Genomic DNA, 27034 nt, shown 5'->3' with positions numbered 1-27034 from the left:
ATGGAAAGAATGCCATCCAGCACAGAAGGCATGGAGCACCTGAAGGTTGGCCTGGTGGCTGCTGCCAGAAGACCAACCATGGTCAGAACCTGTATACGCGTAAGTATAGCCCAGATTCGAAAGGCCGTTCGCTCGCACATGAAGCGCACATCGACACATAATCGTAACAGAACAGCTCTTTGAGGTCTACCTTGGCTTATAAGCCAGTCATCATCATGGGCAAAATAAGATAAACTTTATTGATCCCAGGGGAAATTCTCGTGCATACAGCACTGAGGTTGGTAGAGTAAACAAACATACATATAAACTGCAAAACTGACACTACACATGTGCAAACAGTAAACAAATAAAAAAGAAAAGATAATGGTGATTTCTGAAAACTCGTTCTCTTCTAATCCTTCCACATACAGAATCAGTAGCGGGAATGCCATTATGCTGTATCACATTCTCATGAATACAGACTATTTATATATGTCTGTCCATGCATGCACATGTTTGATGCCTAATTCACATTCAGTGCAATTAGTAACAGTTACCAACATTTTCAATCGGTGTGAAGAGGTGACAGGAAGTATTTTAAAAAAAAATGCAAATTAATGTCTCCATGGAAAATAAATAACTATATGCATTTTCTTTAATGAATCCTGGGTTTTGCCTGAGCACATCTGGGCTTCTTTTGAGATACTCATAGGACCCCAGGCTGAGAGCCACCTGTCACTCTCTTCCCTTTACTCTTGGGCTACTCACTTCCTCTTGGCAGAGCTTTAAATTCCTCATGGCACCTGACACACCTATATGATTTTGCTGGTGGCACCATAGCCCAATATCGCCCCTGGTGGCCAGGAGTAAGAGCTGCAGCACCCTCTCACCAGTAGTCCTGCAGGGAGTGGAGAAGAGTCATTTTCTTCATTGAGGCAATCGTTCATCATTCAAACAGTTATTAGAAATGTGTAATACATAGCACAGTAGCTGTAAATGTAACCTTTAAGGGCTGAAGTTCCTGAAGAGAAGCTTCTCTTTGTAGTAATATGAGCAGTAAAATATAAGAAAGAATTTGCGTATAATAATAATAATAATAATAATAATAATAATAATAATAATAATAATAATAATAATAATAACTTCCTTGCATGCTGCGCCCCCCCAGGCAATCACTTCCCCTGGGTGTATGGCGAACTTCCTGCCACATGCATGCCTCCTGTGGGTGGGAGGGCCTCTTCAGAGAGCTGCTCTCTCATTCCCCTGTAATTACACAGCTCTGCTGCATCACCCCACTCCCTAAATAACACCAGAAGGGAGGCACTGGGCACTGAGGGCAGGGTCAGGCCTCCCAGGGAGACCTTAATGACAGGGCCTGCTTCGTTTTGAAGATTAAAAATAAAAAATTGTACAGGCTTGTGCCCGACCTAAGACTGGATGCTGAACATACATGCCGGCCCGATGGCCCAGATCTCTCACAGCCTTTCAAGGATTCACTCAGCCTGACAGTTTTAATTTCTGTCTCTCTCTCTCTCTCTCTTTGGATTACGAAGGTGCTTTTTTTTAAAAACCAAATACCTGGACAGAAAATACCATTCTGGGTGAGAGGAGAGGCAATCCACGGAAACGTGGAAACCGCCAGGAATGTGGCTTAAAAAAACACAGCAAATGTAGCACAGACTAAAAGATACAGATGTGTCATTGCCTGCAAACAGCAAACGTAACACGGCAGATACAGTACAGTGGTGCCACTGTATAAAAGCAGAGCAAATGAAATATAATGACATACATAGTGGTGTTAGTGTATGCAAACGCAGCAAATGAGACAGAATGACAGATACAGAGGTGTTACTGTATGAAAACACAGGAAATGAAACAGAATGACTGGTATAGTCATGCTACTGTATCAAAACACAGCAAACGAAAGAGAACGACAGATATAATAGTGTTACTACAAGAAAACACAGAAAATGAAACAGGATGTTAGATACTGTACAGTACTGTCGCCATATGAAAACACAGGAAACAAAAGAAAATGACAGATATAGTGGTGTTACTGTATAAAAAGACAACAAACGCTACAGAATGACAAATACTGTCGTGCCCTGCAAACAAAACAGAAAATGACAAACACATTGGTGATATTGCACAAAAACACAACACACTGACTGCATGAAACAGGCCGTGTTACTATGGAAAACACTCTGAAGGTACAAAGACACATTGAAGTATTAAACACGATACTGTAAATACATAGAGACACCTTGTTTGTGTTACTGTGTAAAAACGGACCCAACACAGTTCAGAAATAAATATGCAGATTGTTACAGGAGCTTCTGTGTGAATCTATCATCTTTAGGATCTCTTTTTCCCTTGTGTTAGCAGATTGGAATCAATAATAAACTGTGGATAAAAATACTTGTTAGTTTCTGGAAGCCAAAATGATGCAGATCTGCGCAGGTTATGAGCTGGGTGAGGAAATTTGTGGCTGGAGTAGGGAGGTCCGTGGAGGAAAAGACGGAGAGGGGAGGGAGATAGACAGACAGTCTGTTATTACAGGAAACAAGGCCCCAGTGTGGCTACACCTCCAAAGAAAGAGCCTCGCTTTCTAATTTGAAGGGCTGCTCAAAGTAGGGCCACGGTCCTTCACCAGACTGGGCACACATGGTGAATAGGACAGGGCTAATGGGAGGAGGAGGACCTTCTGTAGCCTGCAACCACCTCACATAACCAGCTTCAACCTTCCGGTCCTGCTTGTAAGTAAAACTGTCATAACTTTACTCACTGTATCTTATGTTCATGTGTTGCAGCTGCTACAATGAGCGACTCTGCCCCAGTGGCAGTGTGGGGTAATATTTGCCCCTCTTTCACGCTTTCCTGCTGACAAACGCTTGCTAGGAAATCCTCCACCCTGTAGGGGACAGAGTTGTGTGTGTGACTGACAGCCAGCAGTCCTGTTTCCATGTAGCAAGTGTGGTGGGAAACTTCTATGGTGAGACCCATTCTGTGATGTCAAACTGACTGGTGCACTCTGAATACTCGCGGGTAGGTTTCTGGAGTATGATTGCTGAGGTATGGGTGCTTTTTGGTGTAGTTTGAATGCTGATAGTTGTGGTTTGACTACTGATGGGGTCAGTCTAAAAGTTGATGGGTGGGGTTTAGGAACTAATGGTTGGAATCAGCATTTTTGGGTGCTTCTTGAGTACTTATAAACCTGGTCTGATACATTTGATCTGGCAAAGACTCAGCTGCGGGTTGACTGCTGATCTTCGGCTGGAGTATATTCTGGATATTGGCTGAAGGGGGAATTTAAAGAATCCTAGATATAGCAGCATGAGCAAAAACAACTGGCAAATGGCATGGTGCTCTTTAGGAACATCAGCAAAGAGCTTTAATCTCATTATTTGTGCTCTCAGCAGGGAGATACATTGTATGCATCCATAAGTATGAAATCACTAACACGCCACTACCAGCAGTTAGTTAACTGATACCCCCTAAACTCCAATTAGCTCCCTAACACCCCATTACAGCTTGTTTGGTCTCTGATAGCCAACCAAACTCCTGTTAGCTCCCTAATACCCCATCACAGCCTGTTACGTCTCTGATAGCCAACCAAACTCCTGATAGCTTCCTAATACCCCATTACAGCCTGCCAGGTCTCTGATAGCCCAACAAACTCCTGAGAGCTCCCTAATATCCTATTGCAACCTGTTAGGTCTCTGATAGCCCAGCAAACTTGTGTACTAATCTCCCATGGCAGATCATATGGGCTACCTACTGGTTTCTTAGCCTGTGGGCTAAGTTCAGTAGGCTAAGCCTGTGTGCTTGCAATCAGAAGGTCGCCGGTTCAAAACCAGCCTCAGCATTTTTGCGGGTCCTTGAGCAAGGCCCTTAACCCCCAGCTCCCTGGGCGCTGCCATGGGTGGCTGCCCTTCGCAGACAGCTTGCTTACAAAGAGCAAGTTGAGGGAGGTGTAAAGACAATTTCCCCACCGGGATCAATAAAGTATCTATTATTATTAATTATTATTATTTCTGTATAGCTCCACTACATCTATATGTGTGTGGTGAGGCACAAAAGCGGCTGTCTGAAATGGGCCTATGTTCCCTTGAGAGGAACAGGGGCTGCTCAGGTTCCGTCTGGCTAAGGTGTACTTGACCATGGCAGCAGAGTGCTGTTTATGGTGGTGTTTAGGAGGAGGGATGCCCTGGGCATGTGTACGGTTCGGGGAGTACCTGTGTGCTCACGCAGGAGTTTGATGGTGCAAGCCACATTGTCGTGGACAGCCCGGAGACCCACATCAGACTGAGGTACATGAAACAGGGCCACCACCGCGCTCAGGTCTCCATTACTGCTCGTCAAAGGAAGGTGTCACTCACGTGGAGACCGCACCTGGGCGGGAGTTCACCATTACCCGGAAAGCTAATCACTGAGAAGTGGGAGCTGTAAGCTGGGTGAAGCCCAGCAGTGGGCAAGATCTAGATAAAATATGACCTATATTCACGGCCATGGCAGCTGCACTGTCATAATTCCACAGGGGGACAGGCAAGTTAGGAGGACGGGCGAGTGGAGCATGAAAACTGCTACTATATTAACACCAGGAGGAGCCTTATCTCCTTGGGGTCTTCACTGTAGGGTGTCATACCAGATCCAGAGAAGGACCAGGCTGTTGGCTCATGCAGGAAATGAACATACCTACCCTCACCATTGTACCTTTGTGAGCACCTCAACACGTCAGCTTTCTTCTCAATGGTCACATTTCAAACCTTTAATAAACATAGCCGTCAAAAACAAAGTGAACTGTGCTAATCGATCATCATAGGCTAAAAACTGAGCAGCTCTGGTATACAAATTGACTTCCTACCCCCCCAGCAGAAGAAAAAGAAAACTATCTGTCATTGTTAGGGGACTGGCGGTAGGCAGCATGCACCAGCCCCTGACCTCATTCCACATGACACATAAGTCTAATTCCCATTGTACGTAGAAGAGCTTGTTTACTAGCCAGTTACAGTCATACCTTTCCAGTTATATTCTGAGCTACTTTAAATGATAAACTAGAAGTGAACATTCAAAAGGTCTAAGCAATATAATCTGACAGATCTAGTCAGTAAATTAATCCACATTCCAAAATCTACCAAAGTGTATCTTAATTATACACCAGAAAGCTATTGCATACCTGGGAATCATTGCTCCTTTAAAAGGGCATCAAGCATCAAACCAAGAGCGATTACTAAAGATTGGTCCAAATGTTTTCCATTTTAACTCATCATGGTTCCAGCAGCAGCACAGTCATAAGAATGGGTTGGCAGAATTATCCGGCGATATGCAGAAGAGCACAAGGAATGGGAATCGAGCCAGGCGGAAGTGCACCTACCAGCACAAAAAGCAGGATTCCTCATAAACCAGAAGCAGACAAGCCCTGCATCACATGACAAAGCTGAAACCTCAGATAAACACCACAGCAGGTTTCAGTCACAACTAGGGCTTTAAACACTGACTTACCTCCTTGCCATTCATTCTCTATGGTCACAGATTTGTCATTCTAAGGCAGATATGCTATACGTGTTTTTGTTTTGTCTAAGTATATTGAGAGCAAGGGAAAAAACTGGAGACAAATTCCTTGCATGTGGAAACATACTTGGTCATTAAAGTTGATTATGATTCTGAAATACTAAAAACATGCCTGTTTCTCCTCATCTCATTAGTGTAGTGTGCTTGCACTTATTTGTACATTTCCTGCTTCTTTAATGATCTCCTCATTAGTGTAGCGTGCACGTACATTTCTAAACATGCTACACAGCACACCGCAAACCTGGAGTGCCACATGCTACACAGCACACCGCAAACCTGGAGTGCCACATGCTACACAGCACACCGCAAACCTGGAGTGCCACATGCTACACAGCACACCGCAAACCTGGAGTGCCACATGCTACACAGCACACCGCAAACCTGGAGTGCTACATGCTACACATTAACAAGCACCATCTTTCTATTTAGTGTAATCTCTTTTGGTGCTGTTTCTCTCTGCTGGTCTCCTTGTGCTTGGGGGATATACAAACCGGATTACAGACCAAACTCAGAGGCAACCAGCAGTAAAAGCAGTGGGTTGCTCTGACATTAATGATTTATTACATGTAAAAACATCCTTGGCAGTAATGTTCCTCATGTAATCATGCCAAGTAATCAAAAAAAAAAACAGGGAGAGAGCATACAAATGAAAGGAAATGAAAGAGATGCAGAGAGATTAGACAGGAGCAGAAACCTCGTCTGCAGTGTTTATCAGAAATGTCCTGAGAGCATAGCTTTGCCCCTTTGATTAATTCACTTCATTAGCTTTAGATCATTTCTAATTATTTATTGTTTGTATGGATCCTCATAATCAGGCTCCATCTGTTTTTCATTTTAAATCCTGTCACATGTGGCTATATAGTAGTTACCCTTGTCTTCTTGCTCACAAGGCCATAGTTTCTGGTGTCCACCGTAAGGGACAGTTACATTGCAGGCACTCTGACTCCCCCCATAATTAGGTTCTTACATGAGTCTCTAGAGATAGATATGAAACTGTATGGAGTTATAAATGAATAATAAATGACAAAATGATGTTGTGTTGAAAGCACAGTGGAGTGGGGTTACCCCCCATGAATGCTCGTCACTCCGTTTACCACCTGAGTGTATTATGTCGTCACATTATTTCACAAGTATAACTCCTGGATTATTTCACTTGCAGAACAATGCCATGCGTGTACACTGGGACCAGTGAGGAAGTGCTGTATTTACAGCAAGAAATAAGGGTACAAGAAAATCACACCCAAAGCTGAGAGAATGATGCCCCAGTAACAAGAACTGGGCTCTGAGGGGAGCTGACAGGTTGGACTCCACAGACTATGGAAGGTGTGTGTGGGATCAAGTTAGGCCGCCTAACTCGCCAGCCACTCCTGTCACACATGTATCTACAGTTTTTCTAAAGTACACACACACACACACACACACATACAAACACACACAGAACATATATAAAACCTGTGAAATGGGCCTGTATTTTAAAAGTTCTTGTATTTTTCTTTTTTAAAGTCCCAGGTGTTTCAAAATAGCGTTCACTACCTCATCTTAATAAGACCAAAATGTTCTCCATAATTCATCCCTGGGCTCTTGTGGAAAACTTCACACCTGGTGTGCGGGGAGAATGCTCAGCGATGGAGGAGCTTCCGAGTGAGCAAGAGGGCTTGGTGTAGGCCAGCTGTCTCCCTGGTTGGGCAAATGGAACGGGAAGGTGCACACCTGTGCGATCAGCTCCATGGCTTTGCTCCTCTTAAATACCTCATGGAAGTTGACTCTGATTGACTGAGCTGTGAAATTTCCTCAGCTGTGCCTGCTTGGTTTTTAGCTCACAGCATGCAGACCACACTGCATTCTACTCCTCCCAGATACCTTAACAGTGAAAACGGTGGCAGCAGACTGGGCACACACACAACTGCTATTTGGACAGACTGTACGCAATATATCACGAAGACTTACTATTTGAAATATTTGGGAAAAAATCGTAATATATACAGTAAATACTATAAAGTGATGGCAGGCCCTGAAAGCAATCTCTGTTGACATATTAAAATATACGTACTGCTTAGTGGTGACAAGCTGATACACCAAGAGTGGCTTTCACTGTATTGGCTTTATTGTAAAGATAACACGTGTTACAGAAAATGTGAAAATGGAAATGTGTTCTATATACAGTGCAGTGATTCCCCCGCCTATCGCGGAAGTTACAGTACGTTACAGACCCATCAGCGATAGGTGAAAATCCGCGATATAGAAAGAATATATAAATTAACATTTTTTCTTTATAGTGTAAGCCTTAAAATAATCCCTCCCACGCGCTTTAGAAACGATAGGTGAAAATCCGCGATATATAGAAAGACCATATAAATAAACATTTTTTTTTTTAATAGTTTAAGCCTTAAAACACCCCTCCCACACGCATACACACACACACACACACACACACACACACACACATATATATATATAGGGGGGCGATGGCTGAACCATGATATAGAGAGGATCACTGTACATCCAAAATCCAAAAAATCTGAGTGTCAGCATTCATAATTGAAGTTTAAGTTATTTTCTAAATATAATTCATGGCTAACATTACGACTATAATTTGTTTAACTTTCAAACGGATCTGAATGTTCGCTACCACAAGTACACAGTTAATATTTGTTCGTTCCTGCAAACCCAGTAAAACATAATATTGCCTTCAGTGGTTTAAGGTGACAACTAACAAGACCGTTTTTCTTATAAGTGATCATTGTTAGAACTGAAAGACATTGGCAGGCATTTTACTCCCGTATGTACTTAAATATTTTTATTTTTACAACCCCCAATAACGCCTAATAATGTTTATTTAATGTATTACGGTGTCCTACCTTGAATCCCTTAAAGAAACGGCATTCGCAGTAACCATGGAAACCGAGTTGTGGCACACCCTGGTCTTTCTGGGAAGTGTAGTTAATTAAAACTCTTAGTGAATACCGGCAAATCCGATGAGGAGGAGTAATGTTATTACAAGATTAATAGTTTTTACGTTTTTCCTTAAGAAATTGAATACTCTACATTTATGTGAACAAATTATGATTAGATTTGTGGTAGCGATTTGTATTTTAGGGGCAAACTGTGTCATCTGTTTCGGTGGAGTTGTATCTACATGACAGGCATTCGGCCAATCGGTACTAGGAGTGGCCAGTCGGTGTATGTGTATATGTGTGTTTGTAGCAGGGTGTCTGTAATGAGGGTAGATGGAGCCAGTTGATTGGTTACTTTTCTGGGCTGCGATTGGCGATGACGGTAATGAGTAGGGCGTGGCGTCGTCGCTCAAGGAGGCTGACGTCAATGGAGCTGTTCAAAGTGTGGTGGTGCTAGAAAAGTAATTCATGCAGTCCGTCGACGTGAAATCGGCGACTGGGCAGTGGACTTCCATCACGGATCGGAACGCTCCAGGGGCAGGGCAAATCAAGAAATCCTAAGCAAGTGACCCACCTGTATATGATCCCCATTGGTGATATTGTAAGTCCGCCGCCTGCGTGCCTCTCGTTTGCATCACTCTGAAATGGAAATTAGTAAGAAGTCAGAAGGGAAAGCGTTCATTTTAACCGAAGACATCAGCCCATGTTTCGCAGATAAACATTTGCCGAGGCTTCTTTCATGCCATTTGTTGTGACAGCGCGTTTATTTCTTACATCTAAATATGTCCAGTTTGTAATACCTTTTTCCGGAAAAACGATTAAGCCCGCGTACTGCAGCCCACTGTGGTGAGTAAGGGCGGGTGCGATGATTTGCATGGGTTTGTGAAAAGAGCAAGACGTTGTGTACGGAGAGTTTGTGCTTTTCAGAACATCAGCTGTACAGTAGCTCTCACATTTCTCAACTGATAATACATATAACACACCACGTACCATTTGCCGGTTACTCTAATAACTTATTGGTAATTTCTGTACCTATTGTTTTATGTATATGTCTGTAATTGCTTCTTCGTAGATCTCTTTTTCCCGATGACTGAGTGAGGCTTTGGGAGTGATCAGCATACCTCCCTGCAGGTTGTAAGCACGACTGTAACGTGTATACTTGCTTGGCGTTACACTTAAATAAGCGTCGGCTTTGTTGTGATATGTATTCTGGTGTGATGAGAGATTTCTTTAGTGGTAAGATCCGGATGCCTGTTGTGCCCCATAGACAGTGCAAAGAACATAGATCCTCTGTTAGCAAAATTTTGTACTTTAAATGCAAACATCACCGTCGTGAAGCAAGTGTAGTGGTCTTCCGTAAAGTATAGTGTTGGTTCCGTAATTAACGAAAAAGGCATCTATACTATTTTTTCCCTCAATGAGGTAGATTGCATTCTGTAAATGGATGGATTTGCCATGGATTGTGGGATGAATGTGATTAAGAAGCGAGTTGTGTAACGCTTCCCTATCGCATCGCTTCCATGGGGATAAAGGCGTGGTTCGGGGCACTCCGCACCCGTCTGTCCGACGTCCCACTGAGCCTCATATCTGTGCCTTCTGGTTGGCATGGAAGTCCATCTACCACTCTCCCCCTTCTGTCTATTTTTACACAAAGGATATAAGGCAGCTAAAATAAACGTGAGAAAGCTTGCGAAGTTTTGCAAAGACATATCTGAAAACATCCTCCTGAATTTAGTGTGAGACATATAACGAAGATGGCAGTATTTATGCCCCATGTATGTTTATATGTGTGCATCAGTGAGAATAGTTTTCATTGTGAATGTTTGCATGGTGATTGGAGATCCCCTGTGTATTTTAGTCACTTTTAAATAATAAAATAGGTGGTCCAGGAGGGTTGGGGGGGGGGGGGGGGGGGGTGATGAAAGTGGATATGGTGGAGTCCAGTTTCATTTTGAAAACTGGCCTGCGGAATCCATTTTAGGTCATAGTTATTTATCCAAGATGAACTTCAATGAGACGTAAACTGGGAAGTCAGTTAGTCAGAGTTCAGTCAGTGGGAGTTCAGTAAGTCAGACGGTTAGTCAGTCAGTCAGTCAGTCAGTCAGTCAGGGTGTAGTCAATGATAGTCAGTCTATCAGAGTGCAGTCAATGGGAGTTCCTTAAGTCAGTCAGTTAGTGAAAGTGCAGTCAATTGGAGTTCAGTTAGTCAGTCAGAGTGCAGTCAGTGGGAGTTCAGTCAGTCAGTCAGAGTGCAGTCAGTGGGAGTTCAGTCAGTCAGTCAGAGTGCAGTCAGTGGGAGTTCAGTCAGTCAGAGTGCAGTCAGTGGGAGTTCAGTATGTCAATCGGAGTGTAGTCAATGGGAGGTCAGTCAGTCACAATGCAGTCAATGGGAGTTCATTAAATCAGTCAGTCAGTCAGTTAGTCAGTCAAAGTGCAGTCAGTGGCAGTTCAGTAAGTCAATGGGAGTGTAGTCAATGGGAGGTCAGTCAGTCACAATGCAGTCAATGGGAGGTCAGTCAGTCAGTCAGTCAGAGTGCAGTCAGTGGGAGTTCAGTCAGTCAGAGTGCAGTCAATGAGAGTTCATTAAGTCAGTCAGCCAGTCAAAGTGCAGTCAGTGGGAGTTCAGTATGTCAATCAAAGTACAGTCAATGGGAGGTCAGTCAGTCAGTCAGTCAGAGTGCAGTCAGTGTTAAATTAGGTCAAATTCAGTTATGGGAGTCCTCATAAACAAATTGCCAAAGTTAGCCTGACACTGGGTCATTTGTCTAAAGTTAAGGTGAGTTACAGTGTCCCCTTATGCCAGATACTTAGCCATGGGAAACCAGCCTGGAAGCAGATGTACGGGTGTTTTGGCACACAATTCTTTTAGGTGCACTTAAAAAAAACAGTGCAGTTTCACTGATGCAGTTGACTCCTATCATTCATGGTAAGTGTGTCTGGCTGTAGTTGATGTCACGACATGAACTGCATCCCGCTCCAGCAGAAATTATCATGGATGTGCAAAATCTTGGCCTGCTGGTAACAAGGCAATCTTCTCAGTCAGCTTTGTGGCAGTTAATCAAGGAGCTGGTTTCACACAGGTTTTCATCGGTGGTGCACTGGAAGGATACGGATGGAATGACTTTCGATTCGAGCCCCCTGGAATGCCCAGTCAGAAAAACAACAAAGCATCACGCCGGTGCATCATCAACCAAATCATTATGCTGGTTCACTCCACAACACCACCACTTCTGCCCCCCCCCGCCTCTGGCAGCATGCATGTTTGGTATGTGGAGGACCTAGATGGAGACTGCGGCATAACCTGCCCACTCCACTGTGCTATGCTGGGGTGGGGTCATGGGGTTCCTAGTCTCTGGCCTTTGTATTAGATGATCATTAGCCGATCCACAATCATGCATGGTGACATCTGATTGCAAGAAGTGCCGTCTTCTGTCTGGGCGATTGGCCTTTGTTTAGCAGTCACTCATCAAAGCCTGCTCACAGGCCTTTTAAGGTCAGAATCATCGTGCAGCACTGGTGCCCAAGCATGCTGTCAGCTCCCATTTTCTTTCTTGTTTCCCGTCCTCTATTATTTATGCACTTCTCAGACAGCTCTTTCCAGAACAACTTACATAACCTACTCATTTATAGTCATGAATAGCTACCTAGACATCTCAGTTTCATTTCCTCTTCCCAGGACTGGAACCTACAACCTTCTGCTTACAGGCTCCTTTTCTTGTTCACTCGCTCCTTGTCGTCGCGAGCTCGGTGTGTGGCAGGCGGAGAGGTTGTGTAGCAGGGAAGGACTTAAATGTGTGTCAGTTGACATGCACTTTTGGGCGGGAGTGGGACAGCTGCACGTGGGGGCAACTTGGTGTGATCACAAAAACAAAGCATGGTGAACACGTTCTTAAGGGGGGGTCGGAAATTAAACCAGAGCACATCTCAGTTTTTTATGCACGAATTCCAGATTATATCAACATGCACGGGTAAGAGGCGGCCGACCCCCTTGGCTATTTTTGTCCCTTTCTCCCTTGGTGCTACAGGGTGTATTTATGGATACGTACGGGTAGTGGAGGACAGGGTAAAGAGTTGGGCAGAAATGTCCTCAGTTTATTTAAGGGAATCCCACGGACAGCAAAACCTTCCCTACGGAAAGGGAAGGTTCCATTCTAAAAAAGATTGTTATTCTGTTATTGGGACTCTCCTGTATTTGTACTCTCAGGCAGGGATTAATTGGCTCTTGAGCTGCCCTAATGGCATCCCTCCATGCCTCGGAGTCCCTGGGCGTTTTGCTGCGGGTGCTGCTTTGACTCTATACGATATTTGATGGGATTAATAAGTGATGGGATGAATCACAGGGTTCAGGACATTTGTTCTGATGCTGCACCGTGGATGTGTGTTAAATATTTACATCAGTGTAAGAGTGTGTAAGTATTAAATGCATTGTACTTCCTGTAAAAAGGATGTGGTGCCATGAATGGTCTTATACACAGTATTGAATGATCCAGTATGATAAACGGAAGAGGTGACTGATTTAGAAAATGCCCAGTGAGATGGACAGGGAGGCGGAAGGCGATGGGTGTAAATCCAGAGCTGCACGCAGCAGGTCACGACCGTCTGCACTGCTACACATGAGAGGGTGTGCTCCATGAATTCTAGGCTACACAGGAGACAGGGGTATTTGATGCTCTCCTTCGGCTAATCTGTGCCCGTTCAGCGTGCTTCTCAGTTTCGGGGGTGTATGCTCGTGCAACACAGTCACACTGACAGAGAGTGAGTGTGCACTTTTGGCTGGAGACCAGTGGTAAAAGAGAGGCCACTGAATGAACAAGTGCAGTGGGTCAGCATTCACAGCTGAAACTGCAGGCCGCTGTGGCAGCAGGGTGAGCCGGGCCCGGACACTGGCCCTCCTTCTCTCTCTGCCCCCCCCGCCCCCGCCCCCTGCTCTTCCATACACGTCGGCAGATGTCTGATGAGACGGGTTGTTCTGCTCTTGATGCCCGACGTCGAATGCTCTTGTGCTCACCCCGCTCACATGCCCCAGGCCCCAGAGTTGCCCCACAGCCACACTTTCCTGCTGCCACTGCATTTCCCACCAGAAAGAGCAGAAATGTGCCCTTATGTATTTTTGGCCTGCTTTATTCCCTCATCCCCTGTAATTATATGGGGCTGGTTTAGCTTTGGGTGGGACCCTGGGTGGGGCTGTGGGGGGAGGCAGCAGCCCCTGTGGGAGGCTGTGCGTGGTGCGCTGGGCAGGCCTGACCACTAACTGACTCCATCTGCGCTTATTCTGCAAGTAGAGCATCATTTACTGGTTCTGTGGAGCCTCTAATACGGGACTGAATCCGTTTGTATAGAGGCGGACTGTGTCTGGACGGTTTGCCTCTCATTATACCACGATCAGGCCCTCTGACATGTGGTCAGCTGCAGTTTATGATTATCCAGGCAGGAGCTGGGCGGGTTTGTGTTCAGGGATACATGTGAGTGCTGGTGTGGGACTTTGCCCCATTCCCACTGGATGACAGGGAAAGACCTTCTTACTCCATTCTAACAGGCCACCCTTCTCCAGCTCACTGGGGCATCCACTGCATCTCTCTCCTAACAGCTTCTAATGGCCCCCCCCCCACCCCCGTCACACGGTAACTGTGCGTGTTTATGCTGAAAGGTGAAAATGTAGCGGCTCTGTCATGTTTATTCCATCTCTGAGCCAAACGTGTAAACATTCCTCTGGATCTGGTGTGCTTAGGGGTGAAATTTTTCAGCATTATGCAGGAAGCACAGACAGCCAGGAATAGCATTGGCAAGAGCTGGCAAATGAGGCTGGTATTACAGCTGGGAGCTGCAGGACTGTAGGGACACCGAGCCGGGAATTACAGAGGCAAGAGGACATTAGGAAGGGACAGGGATCTGGGATTTGCAGCGTGCAGGCTGGAGGCTACAGAGATAAGGCACCCAAAAGGGGCCACACGATTAATAGAGAACAACACGTAGTGGAACAATGGCAGCAGAGCTGACAGCCCATAAGCCAGTTACCGTAACGACCGAGCACCGGACACTTTATCACAGAAAAGCCATAAAGTCTCGGGTAAAGAGAGCGTAAAGAGATTCTCAGAAGATAAACAACTGGGGGCCCGCTGTGCGAAGAGCCCGTGCTGCTCAGAAAACACCTGACAGCAGTGACAAATCAAAAGCAGGAAAACAGTGGGCCAATCATGTGCTCCAGAATCAGAGTACCAGGGAAACGATTGGTCACTGCAAAAACAGCCAACGGCCCAATGGAGAGGAGTGGACAAAAAAAACGAGAGAACAGCACTAGATTTGAACTTTTCAGAGATGCATTTTCATTGCTACAACATCCTAATAAACCTTAAAACTTTAAAAACATTATGCTAACTCATATTAAAAACATCTACTGATAATTAATTCCTAAATGTAAGCTGTACTATCTATGTCATTTGTTTTAGATGAAAATATAAACCTAATAAATCTTGTAATTTGACAAGCATTGCTTAAATAACATAACCTTTATTATCAATACTTTTGGATCATTTTGATTTGAACTGATATTTAAATATATTTTTAGCTGTTATTATACAAAGCAGCGAGGAGATTGCAAAATCAGTGAATTTACCTATTTGTTAGATGTTAAGACCCTGGATAAATTGTCTTTCTTATAAAAGTGAATTTAGACAATTGCGGGTTGGCAAGGTACAGTATGTTTTATACCCAAGAAAAAAAAGCTGAATAAATTGAGCTTCAGGTTAATGGAAAACCCACTTACTGTATTAAATCGATGTGTTCCTAATGGACACTGAGCTGACACTGTTACTTCCACACAGATGCAGTATTTTGTCAAGATCAGGTCTTTTTACCTGTTCCTGCCTGAGCCCCCAATCAGATCTCAGACTGAGAATAATTTTGATTCATCTGGATTTTGCTGGTTTGTTTTCCGGCGGTTTAGAACCTGCTGTCTGGTCATCCTGCGAATATTCTCTGTGATCTGGACTGTCCACTGGATCTAGCACCTCATTCTGTTGTTTTTTTTCTAAATAGCCAGCTAATGACAGGGGCAATGTTTTGATCAAGCATTTTCAGAGGGAAAGCAAATAAATAAATAAACAAATGCAAAGAAATATTTCCAAAATGGAAAGGCCCGTATGGGTTGTATTTCTGTGGTATGGAGCATAGCGTGTCACAACCTAAGGAATGTAAACGGATCAAAACAATATATTTGTTTGAATTATATTTCCTTGACGATGTTTTGTCATCTTTTCAGTTTTCCTGCTGTTATGCTTTTGTTTTATTATTTTAAATCTCAGCCTCTTGTCCCTGCCCAGTTGTTTTCATTAAACTTTTAAAATGAAATTTGTTCTGCCTTCGAAACCACTGATAGGTCACATGACCCAAAGGTCACATGACCCATGTTATGGGAGGGAAGACCGGTCACCAGAGGACAGAACAGGCAGCATGCCATGGCAAGAGCACATAAGGCAGAAATGGTGTGGGGGGAGGGGGGGGTAAAGGAAAGGTGTATAGCGAAAAGCTGTCGCCTGGCTTTTATTTATTTGTCTTTCCTTTTCCCTGTTTTTGTATTGTTCTCTCTTTATGGCGTTGCACTGTATCACACTGTATCACAGTGGGGCAGCTCTGTTGTGAAAGGCGCTATATAAATGTAAATTGAATTGAACTGAATACTAAACCTAAATACAGATTACTCTTAATGTTTCTACTCTGCAAATTATACTAGGAAACAGTATGAAACACATTGTGTTACAGATATTGGACCACACTGATCTGGATTTGAGATATATTTTGTACAGCAACCCTGAGGTATGAAAGTCCATATGCACAGAGCCCTAGGGCATGCTGGGTAATACCAGATCATCCTCATAATTATCTGCTACCAGTATATGGGTAGGCAGGCAGGGTTCGCGAATTTCACAGGGGTTCAATGGAAGCCGGAAAGTCTCTCTCTCTCTAACATGCACACACACACACACACACACACAGAGGTTTGTAATTATATCTTGTGGGGACTCTCCATTCACTTCTATGAGGAAAACTCTAATCCCAACATGACAACCTTAACCCCTACCCAGCCCTAACCATAACCATAAGTAACCAAACAAAATATGAGACTTTTGACATTTTTAACTTTTTTGATTGAATTCACAGATCTTTGTTGGGTCCCCACAACGTCAAATGACTGGTATTTATTACATTACAATGTCATAAAATTTAATCCTCACGCACAAACACACACACACACACACACACACATGCTGGGGACTGATTGCTGAAATTGAGTTTTAGTCATAGGCAGTGTGACAAATGTTTGCTCCTCTGCAATAAAAAAAATAGCAGGAAGGGGGCTGATTGAATTACTGTGATGATCGCATTGAGGTCATAGTGATGACATTATCCATTTCCTCTAATAGAATTAAAATCTCAATTACCCAGAGCCCTGCACAGAAAACGAGTGATCAGTTAGAGCAGGAGGGGTGGAGCTGGAGGGGCGGGGGGGAGAGAGTTGGCTGGAGGGAGTTGGAAGGTTTGTGGAAACATTTCTACAGCTGTTGACGTAATATTGCATTGATGAAATATTAATTAACATGAAGTCATTCAAAGCAGGTTCTGTCCACTGTCTCGACATCAGGCACACTGATGAGTTCAGGCATCAATTACACATAGTCTCTGATCTGAGATCAGGTAGACATCTGCAGTCTGCATAAAGAGTAAATGATCTGAAATCAGGTAGACTGGTGTGTTCAGGTATTAATCACACAAAGTCTCTGATCTGAGAAGAGGTACACTTGAATGTTGAGGTTTGTATCGCAGATGGTCTCTGATCTGAGATCAGGTGTGTCCAGTCAGGCTTTGGTCTTACCCTCCATCACGGGTGCTGCTAGGGATTTTGGACCCATGAAAGCATATCATAATAGACACCCAATCCAGATGAGTTTAATTAATGTTTCAATTTTATTTGAGCCCCAGTCCCTCAGGGGGCCCTAGAATTGCCATAAGCCCCCCCCCCCCCGTTCCTTCCTCATTCCCTTTTCCCTGTAGAGTATGTGAAGGTCTCAGTCACAGACAGGTCCCTCCTCAGTCACAGACAGGTCCCTCCTCAGTCACAGACAGGTCCCTCCTCAGTCACAGACAGGTCCCTCCTGGGTTTCCTCTCATGTCCCCCCCACACAGCCTTCTCATCTTCCCATCACACTGTTCACCATTTCCACCGTTTGCCTGTATTGTCTGTGGACATGGTGCTTGCCGACCTTCCCTGTCCGTCCGGCCGCAGTTGGCTGGACTCCTGGCCCTGCTTCATGGCTGATTGCTTGGTCCTCTTCCGTTACTCTGACCTCATTGCCCTGGGTGGGGTTCCTTGGGGCTGTCCCTGTATACAACTTCAGCTTCAAAAGTTGACATATAAGAATGAAACATCTTAGGTATTTCATGCTGCTGCGTCCTTCGGATGGGGTGGACGTTAGTCTGAAATCAGCAGGGCTCTTAGAGGAATTCACAGGACTCTGAGCTAAGTCTTCAATCATCTGCTGACGCTTGCTCCAGCAGCTCTGTGAAGCAGTGCTTAGGGCGTGCCACTCCTGAAGAGAGCATGATCAGATATTCTGTGAAGAAGACATCATCCACACTTAACAGCTGCCGCCCCTAAGCTCACGCTAAGAGGTTGTCATGGCAGCCTGCCTCCCTTGAGCAGTCAAAGGGGCATCAGTGGTTGTTGTAGTCACTGTCCTCTCTGGGATCAGGGGCTTGGAGAGGGGGGGCAGAACGAAGGCTTTCAAAGCAAATAAAACTCAGAGAAAGGTCAGTCCCACCCAGCAGTGAGGCAATGCTGAACGGAGACACCTGATCCAAACATACAGAGCCGTCGGGATTCTCCAGCCAATGCGTTTGCGGAGGGGCTTGGACGAGGGGTGAGGGAATCACTCCTGCACTGTGAGGTTTAGGCCGTGCCAGAGCATCACATGCTTTACAAGGCAGAGCATATCCGTCACACACATGGAGACTGTGAGGGCCACCATCAGCATGCTTCCTGTGAGCTTCTGCAGCGTGGCTGTGGCGTTGGCGCCTGCTCGCATGGTCCCTTTCATTTCAGGCTGGCTGAACTGCGAAGGCAGCTCCGGCCCTCTAGGTTGACGGGGGGGGGGATGGGGGTGTGAGCCACCGTTTCATCTTTCAAAGGCGAGACAAGTATCAAAGTGGTACGAAAGACCAAACGTGCATGCTGAGAGTGGCGAGTCCACAAAGAGCAGATTATTCTTCAAAGATTGGGGACGGCTGTCCTTCTAGATAGCGGTGAGCACAGCAAACCCGCGTCTGTGTGTGTGTGTGTGCATGAATTGTGAGTGTGGGAGTCATATGTAAATAGGGCATAATTGTTCTCTAAGACCGTCGGGAAAGCCTTGCTAAAGGGCTGGTGTGTTAGACGCCGGTGTTAAGTGCTATGACACTGGCACGACATTGAGCAACATGTTGCAGTGGTGGTTGATGTGTTTGTTTGTGTTTGTGTGTTTGTTTGTGTATGTGTGTTTGTGCATGTGTGTCTGTTTGTGTATGTGTGACAGTGTGTGCCCTTTTTTCTAACCTACTGGGGAAATTTTCCCAAATAAATGATAGAAAATCATGAAAGGCTTGAAAAGAAACAGAAAACAACAGGATTTTTTTTATTTTTTATTTACTCTTTATGATCTCTATTTTCTTATTTGCTATTTATTTTTTTGTTGCCCGGTTTTACTGGTGCAGAGTTCACACGGTTATGGTTGTGAAGCCTCCATGATGAGCTGCAAGCCAACAGACATGCGTGTTTGTGTACCTGTGGTTGCCTGTGTGCATCTGTGCAAGCCGGCCTGTGTTTGCATGCAGCTTGGCTGCAGAAGGCGCAAGGGCCGCGGACGTGTGCGGCTCGGCTCTGTGGTGCGCCCGCTTCCTGCTCTGTCGTTCACAGCCCCTCCGCTCGTACCCGGCTTCTCTGCGCGCGCATCCGTCTGTCTGTCTGTCTGTCTGCAGAGAGGTTCTCGGTGAAGCATGAGACCTCAGTGTAGATATTTAGTTACTGGGTTGATGCGTGCCAACAGCGTCCACCGGGGGTTGTTCAGTGCAGCTTGAGGTTTTCCCATGAGATTCTGCATTTGAGTTCTCGGCTTGAGAAGCGTTCTGACCACGTTCCATACCCACCTGCACACGCGGAATGCCCTCCTGACGCGGGGCTCTCAGATTGCAGATTTCATCTACAGGGATCTTCGGGTTGCTGGCTTCTGTTGTCATACCATTAAGTGGCCATGTGACCTCACTGTCCTGACGCCTGGCTGCTGCTGTGCCGAAGCAAGCCGATAAATATGTAAGTGGACAATGTTAGTCATGGTCTATGTGTTCTAACACCTGCCTGGCGGGTGTTTCATTACATGTTTGCCTGTAGCAGGTTGTGCTGGATGGCTTTGCTCGTCTGCCGTCAAACCATTGTCTACGATCTATGTATCACTGGGGAGTTTCACAGCTCAACATCTCTCCTGCCTTGTGTGAAATGCTTCATTCTCACAAATGTAACTCTTGATGTCCATATTTAAACAGGAGAGAGTTCCCCTTAAGTACTTAATGTACGATGTAATATTAAATGGACTGTTTGTGTGAACACAGACTCTGTGTGATGGGTTTCCCCTTTAAAGGCTATATTTTGATCTGAAGGCAGCTTTTCAGCTACAGGTCATGCAGTCTCTAAGCTTCATAGGCCTGTAATTATAATCTCTTCATTATATATAACCGCATTCCGCGGGGCAGTGCCTGCGTATTCTACCTATCTGCAGGACCCCAGTGCATCACGAGTGCTGTCGCTGAAGGTTCCATGCCTCCATGTGACGGTTTACAGAGATACTATTGGACGCTGGGCCTGTCAATCAGCCGCATCACTGACAGCATGTGTGCCCTCGGAATACCCGCATGAACATTGTGGCCCTGGGGAGTTCAGACTGAACTATGGGGCACGCAGTTTGGTCACTGCCAAATATTTTATATTAGTGCTGATAGTTCACCATACCTGACCACAATACTCTATGCCATTGTTTCTGCTGTGTTCAGCCCTTTGATATAGGAAGCTGGATTACACAAATGCATCACTCTCAATTAGAAGCCCTCCATTACGTTCCTAAGATTTAATTAATTTCATTTAATTTAATTAAGAGACCTACTGGTAGTTACAGTAAGGCAGGAAAGAACTGAACAAATGCTGACTACAGTTTGCTAAACATATATATCTTAATTTGATGTAATTATATCATGGAACGTTCTCCGTCCCGCCAGCCCATTGTGGCTAATGCTCATGGTCACATGACACAGTGTTACTTTCTGATAGGTCGTTTAGCTCATTGTAATAGAAGGCTGGGTAACACATCAGAACTGTGCTGTAATGGAACAAGATAGTAATACTATATTAATTCCTGTGGGGAATTAATGAGAGCAAGCTTGGGGGGGGGGGGGGGGTCACAGCAAAGGGTCAACCAGCATGCGGTGCCGCTGGAGCTGGGGGTTAAGGGCCTTGCTCAAGGGCCCACAGACATGTGACTGTTCTGCTGCGGCTTGAACCAGCACCCTCCCCATCACAGGAGCAGAGGCCTAGCTCACTGACCCACTCACCTCCCCAAGGAATAAAGAAGTTATGACAAAAAAAAAAAGAAAAATACAGTTGCTTGTCTTTTAAAGGCATTTTCAGATGCAGTTATGGCATATTTATTGGATGCAGGCTGTGCTTGTTTGTCAGACTTCCCAGCTGGAACGCTCTGTGATTACACTTCCCATCATCCTCTCCACAAGAATATGGCTGTCCTCTCTATTGCCTTTGTCTCGGTAGTATCTGAACGGTGAAGTTCGCTAACTACTCAAAGAAGAGCTAGACAGCAAACATCTGCATTGATTTATCCCAGTTGGGGCCGGCTGCCTATTCTCTTTTAGAAGCTTCTGGAACTTAGCAATTGCTTCAGTTCAGTACCATTCAAACATCATTTCAGTTTTTATGCCGTTAATAATGTTGTCATCTGCAATTCATAGTCTTAAAGGGACCTTGATTGCTAAAGTTCAGGAGGTACAAAGATGTCCTGGATTTAACACAACAACCTTCTGATACAAAGTTGACCTTCTTGCAAGCCAATATACAAAAGCTTTCTGTTAATTAACAGGGGCTGTAAATACAATTGAGTGCTTCTAGCAACCAGGAATAAGAATTCATTATTTATACACCATTCAGCAGATTAATCAGAATGCAAGTTAGATTAATTTGCAGTATTTTCCAGTAATTATTGCAGACTAAATAAGTATAAAGTATACAACACACAGACAAACTATTACTACAAATAACAAGAAGCCGGTGGTCCAGGCTGGGAAACACTGGTACTGGAGACCCATGGCTTTAAAAGGCGCCCTTGCAGAAACATGCCAGTGATATGCCAGTGACATGCCAGTGACATGCCAGGGATTCCTGTTAAACTCCTGCTCTGGCCCCTATTTACTTCATCAATGAAAAATTCCTGTAAGTGGGAAGTATGAGCCCCTCTGAGTGCTACGGGCAGAGGAGCCGAGGTAATGGCATGAAGAGGTACAGTCACTGTAAAGGAACAAAACAAAATGTCAGGGGTTAGCATTCATGAGCTCGACTGACTGTTAGTGAAGCGTCCAGTGTGTGAGTCTCAAGGAGATTTTGCGGTTAATAAAAGCCAGTCAGCAGTCGTCATGTATTTGCCATGGTCACATCCTTTCACTTTTTAATTTCTGCTAAAACTGCTCCAGACCCCATGTCACTGCATCTAGTGTGCAGACAGAACTGGGTTCAAGCTCAGTTACTCACTGAATCTTTGCCGGAAGTCCTCCAGTCCCACTGAACCCCTTTTAGCTGCAGTTGATAACTGTAACATTGCCACAGTGTGGAATGAATTAGTGATACCAGGCCTTTTTCCAAACAAACCGATGAATTTTCTTCACATCCCATGAGATAAGATAGTCCTGAGCAGCTTAAGTCTTGGCTGGGTCAGCCACTGTCCCTTCAGCAGACACAGTGTGGCCCAGGGACGTGGAGGAACGTTTCAAGAATATACTTTCAGTTTCAGGCAGATGTTAGTCTTATGTTGCCCTTGAAAGGCTTCCTTAAGGTTTAGCAAGTGTTGCTCCATGGACCTTGAAGGTGACAGCGGCTAATATATCTGCAGAACACTGCGCCCTTAGCCCCACCAACGTTGATTCCATCAGCTGTCGAAAGATCGCTGAGGCATTCCTTGAACTAAAGGGCATGATCTTGAATTGGAAAAGACCAGCAGGAATAGTGGCAGCAGTTAATTCCCTTTGGTGACTGATATCTGGTGGTATGCAGACTGGGGTCTAGTGAGCTGAATACCCTGGTTACCTTAAAAGACTACAGGATCTTGTGTATTTGTTCACTGGCAAAACCTTTTTGCTGGCTTCTGTGAAGGACTCGTATCATCTTGACTGCTTTTAAACTGAAAATTCTGGTTTCACAGGAGAAGAGAGAATGTGGTGGTCTTTTGCCCCTGGGCCACTGAGTGCTGGCATTATACAGCTGCTCTGCTCATTGCGCCTTTGCAATCATCCCAGTACAACCTAACCAACGTCTAAAAGCTTGCGTTGCCAAGTTTGTTCGCAGGCCTTTATATGATCCACGAAAAGCTTCCAAAATGTCATTTCCCATTCTCTGACATGTTTCTGAGCATCTGCAGAGTCCTTACACATTTACCCCCAGCATCTGCTGTATTGACAACAGCTGTTCTCTCACTTGGACTTCACCCTTTCCATCTTCAGACAGATGCATGCTACTCGATAAGCTACATCATGTCCCCCAGGCCCCTAACACAGACAGCTGCAGGTGTGACGCTTTTCAGAGAAGTACTAAGACTGGTACGCTCAGCCCTTTCACTCGTGTTGATAGTGATAGAATAATTCAAGCAAACAGTAATGTGTGACGTGCCGAGAGCAGGGAGGAGACGGACCCCGAAATGCGGGAGATGACAGGTTTATTTATAAAGCCGGGAGCGAACAAAGCCAGAGGGGATGTCCAATAGAGAAGTCGGGTCACAAGCAAAGGTTCTGTAGCCGGGGAAATCAGTCCTACACGTACTGTAGTGACAGGACGAGGCGACGACGGGTAGGGACGAACGAGGAGGCCGGGTCGAGGGTGTAGGAGAGGGCAGGCAGGCAGGGCAGGCAGGATCGGACAGGCGGGCAGGACAGGCGAGACAACAGGGCAGGACACCGTAGGCAGGGCAGGCAGGGAAGACACAAGACAGAAAAACGCTCAGCAATGTTCCAGACCATGGAGTGAAACCAATGCAATGCAGATGAGAAAATCACAAAACAGAAAATAGAACCTGTACAAATGGCAGAGGTTTCCCATATTGGCTGTGTAACAGGTGCAGGCAGGTAAGCTATTCAATATACGATTTGTAGACAAACTACCATGACACATGCCACAGTGACATAAAGGTCCCTCAGTGCACATGAACAGGTGAGTACATGCAGTACTGTGCAAAGTCTTAGACAGTCACTGAAATGGTTATCTTTATGTTGGTGTAAAACTATGCTATTATGCCTGTCAAAGTGTGTTAGCTGAACCATTTAAAAACCTCTCTTAAAATCACCTGAATATATACAGCAACCAGCCAATGCACCCATGTATTTTTTGACTCAACCATTAGCACACCTCATATGGTTGATCAATACCTCACTGACTTTGTAAAGCTAATTAAATGAATTAATTAAGTAAGCCGGTGGTGAAAATTAATATGTACATGGAATGGCTGAGGTGCCCCTAAGCAGAGGTTTGGGAACTGAAGTGGTGTTCATCTAGCCATCCAACAAAATATCAGAAACGTTTTGGAAAAACAAGAAATTCCTGTTAGTTTTTGTTGTATTACTATTAACTGGTACAGTATATGTTTTTAAGTTAAATTGTGTTTTTTTTTTTTGTCCTGAGCAAATATGCACTTACTATTCAGATAAATAGCTTTAAACATTTCCTTTCACTGCCCAAGACTTTTGCACAGTGCTGTTGGTTAATAGTGATGCAAACACTTACAAATATATATACAATGTTACTGAGACACCATAAACACAAAAGCCAGCCAGCAATCTTCAAAATACTCAAAACCTTACAAGTGTGAAGTGACAGTGATGATAGTCTCACTCGGAAAGGAGGCAATCTGGAATGTTCTTACTAAATGGGTTGTAGTCCAAGAGTACCGAATGATGATGATTCAGACGGTCCAGTGTAAAGGTGCAATCGTGCAATTCAGCCAAACGGTACAAGTAATAGAAATGTTAGGAACACAGACACAATCCAGAGACAAGTGGATACGATCCTATCATACTGCAACCTTTCTCCTACTCCTCCACCTCCCAGTCTCAGTCTCTTCCTTTTTATCGTGTAACTTAAAAGGGAGTTAAATTAAAGTTAAATTCATAATACCATTACTGGTTTGTTTATTTGTTTGTTTGTTTATTTATTTAGGTAAGACCCCCACCTGGCTTTTGGAGGGTGCATTACACTCTTTTGTTCAGGTTTCCCCCCCCCCCTGAATGGCCAAAGGCATGCTTTGTTTAATAGGTGTGGTAGCACATGGTGTGGACAGATTACATATAGAATGCATGTTGTACTAAAGATATAAGCATTTGACGAAAAATGTGTGTTGTGTCTGTTAACGAACTAGGCTTGAAGTTTTAAACTAAAGGACATCTTTAGGGATGTGAGTTTTTGTCCTACACAAGATCTCTCTATAGAGATTCTCATCATGTCTGTGTAGGTTCAAATCCTGTCCCCAGTCATCTGTGTGAATTCAGATGCTATCTCCAGTCTGCCATGTGGGTTCAGATCCTACCCCAAGTCCTCTGTGTAGGTTTAGATACTACCCAATCTGCCATGTGGGTTCAGATCCTACCCCGGTTCTATGTGTGAGTTCAGATACTACCCCCAGTCTGCCATGTGGGTTCAAATCCTACCCGGTTCTATGTGTGGGTTCAGATACTACCCCCAGTCTGCTATGTGGGTTCAGATCCTACCCCAGTTCTATGTGTATGGGATTCTCTCCCTGTATGACATGGCGTTTCTCTCAAATACTAAAAACATGTTGTTCAAGTATGTTGTCCTATTTACTCTCACTGTGTGAGTATTTGATAATTGCCTAGTTGTCCTGTCAGTGATGTTTGTGCCCCTTGCTTCCTGTGATAGTTTCCTTGTAGCCACCTCCCTAACAATCACTGGCCATGGATGGAAAGGTCGTACTTGATTAATGAGGAATGCTAATTCCGATGTGCTTGCCGATGCCTCCATGCTCCATTTGGTCCCAACAGCAAAGTCTGCAGGAGAGTATTTTATTGTTTGGATAATTGGCTTTGGGGCTGCTCTCGACCCTGAGCTTTGTGCACTAGTGCCAGTATAGTGAGGCAAGTCTCATCTTGTGCTGTCACTTTGCAGCGCCCCCTCGGCCAACGGACAAAGGGGGAAGATCAAAAAGGCGCTCTGCCTCCCGAACCAGCCCCCTCTGGCGACTCCGTGTCTCAGTCTCTGTCCACTTCACTCACAGGTGCAATGTTCATAAAGCGCATTTTATTATGCGGCACCATGCCTACAGTTTATATAAACAGTAGTGCAGCTGAATCTATCTGCGCAGTCGCAGATCCTCATATAGCACAGAGACACATGGGCAGACATGCACACATACACACATGCACTCTCTCTGAGGAACACTAACATGCTAAAATGCACATTTTCATAGCCTTGCCTTCAGATCATGTCCTTCCCACATGCACACACTGCTAGATCTCCATCACTGAGCTGTTACTGGAGTGTAATATTAGGAAGGCAGACAGCTGGTCCAACTCAAAAATCCCCTTTACAGGAGTACACCAGCCATTTCATTACTGTGTTTCTCCTCATTTTGTCTATTTCTCCACGAATTGGCTCAAATGTACAAGTGAGAGCGGCGTCAGATTGCAAGGCTGGCTGGGTGTGTGTGTTGTTGAGGGAGGGGGCATCATGGGGGCTCCAGTCCCCCTGCTGCTTAATACACACATACAGTACAGTTAGGTTTTTGTGTGTCTGGGCAAACCAACTTGCACAACCAACAGTCTGGTCGCTACTGGACTGTATCAGCTAGTTTTTGGCTGGTTTTTGGTTACTGGCTGCTTGCCAGTTACTGTTGGTTTGTGCCTGCTTGCCACTGGCTATCTTCCATTGCCTGTTGGCCACTGGCTATCTTCCATTGCCTGTTGGCCACTGGCTATCTTCCATTGCCTGTTGGCCACTGGCTGGTTGGTGACTCTATTGCTACTCTCCTCCACATCTCCTCCATGATACCATGATACCTGCTTTGTAAACTATAGCTGGGGCGTGCTTGATGGTGACTGTGCCTGTTCCGAGCCCCCCCCCCCCCCCCTTTCTGATTGGGGCTTCCTTGGTTGTGTTGTGCTGCTTGGTTGGCACGCTGTGATGGCGGCAGCTGATAGGGTGAGATGGTGGGCCTTTGGTGCTGAGGGGAGAGCTGCTAGCCATGGTCTGGTAGGAGAGAATTGACAGACGTTGGCTGAAAGATGAAGGAAGC

The 27034-nt window shown here is 45.0% G+C and overlaps 1 protein-coding gene and 1 long non-coding RNA gene across 5 annotated transcripts in view; one reads left to right on the top strand and one right to left on the bottom strand.

Annotated features, from left to right (window-relative positions):
• Positions 1 to 213: 213 nt before the first annotated feature.
• On the bottom strand, positions 214 to 8628 carry LOC140578196 (uncharacterized). The gene is made up of 6 exons (XR_011982274.1): positions 8409 to 8628; positions 5156 to 5349; positions 4679 to 4745; positions 4215 to 4371; positions 2765 to 2890; positions 214 to 877 (listed from the first exon to the last, which is right to left on the bottom strand). It is a non-coding gene; the product is annotated as an uncharacterized lncRNA (long non-coding RNA).
• Positions 6742 to 27034, top strand: part of smpd3 (sphingomyelin phosphodiesterase 3) — a 46960-nt gene continuing 26667 nt past the window's right edge. The window contains exon 1 of one of the 4 annotated variants that reach the window (XM_023841644.2): positions 6742 to 6873. The gene's annotated coding sequence lies outside the window, so the exon portion shown is untranslated. Of the gene's footprint in view, positions 6874 to 8858; positions 9046 to 18612; positions 18741 to 19457; positions 19783 to 27034 lie in introns of those variants that run through there. The other 3 variants (XM_023841640.2, XM_023841641.2, XM_023841642.2) reach the window with 3 other exon arrangements.

The sequence above is a fragment of the Paramormyrops kingsleyae genome, chromosome 13 (genome assembly GCF_048594095.1).
Source record: "Paramormyrops kingsleyae isolate MSU_618 chromosome 13, PKINGS_0.4, whole genome shotgun sequence".
In the NCBI taxonomy this organism is placed as follows: domain Eukaryota; kingdom Metazoa; phylum Chordata; class Actinopteri; order Osteoglossiformes; family Mormyridae; genus Paramormyrops; species Paramormyrops kingsleyae.
This window is presented reverse-complemented; position numbering and strand designations above follow the sequence as displayed.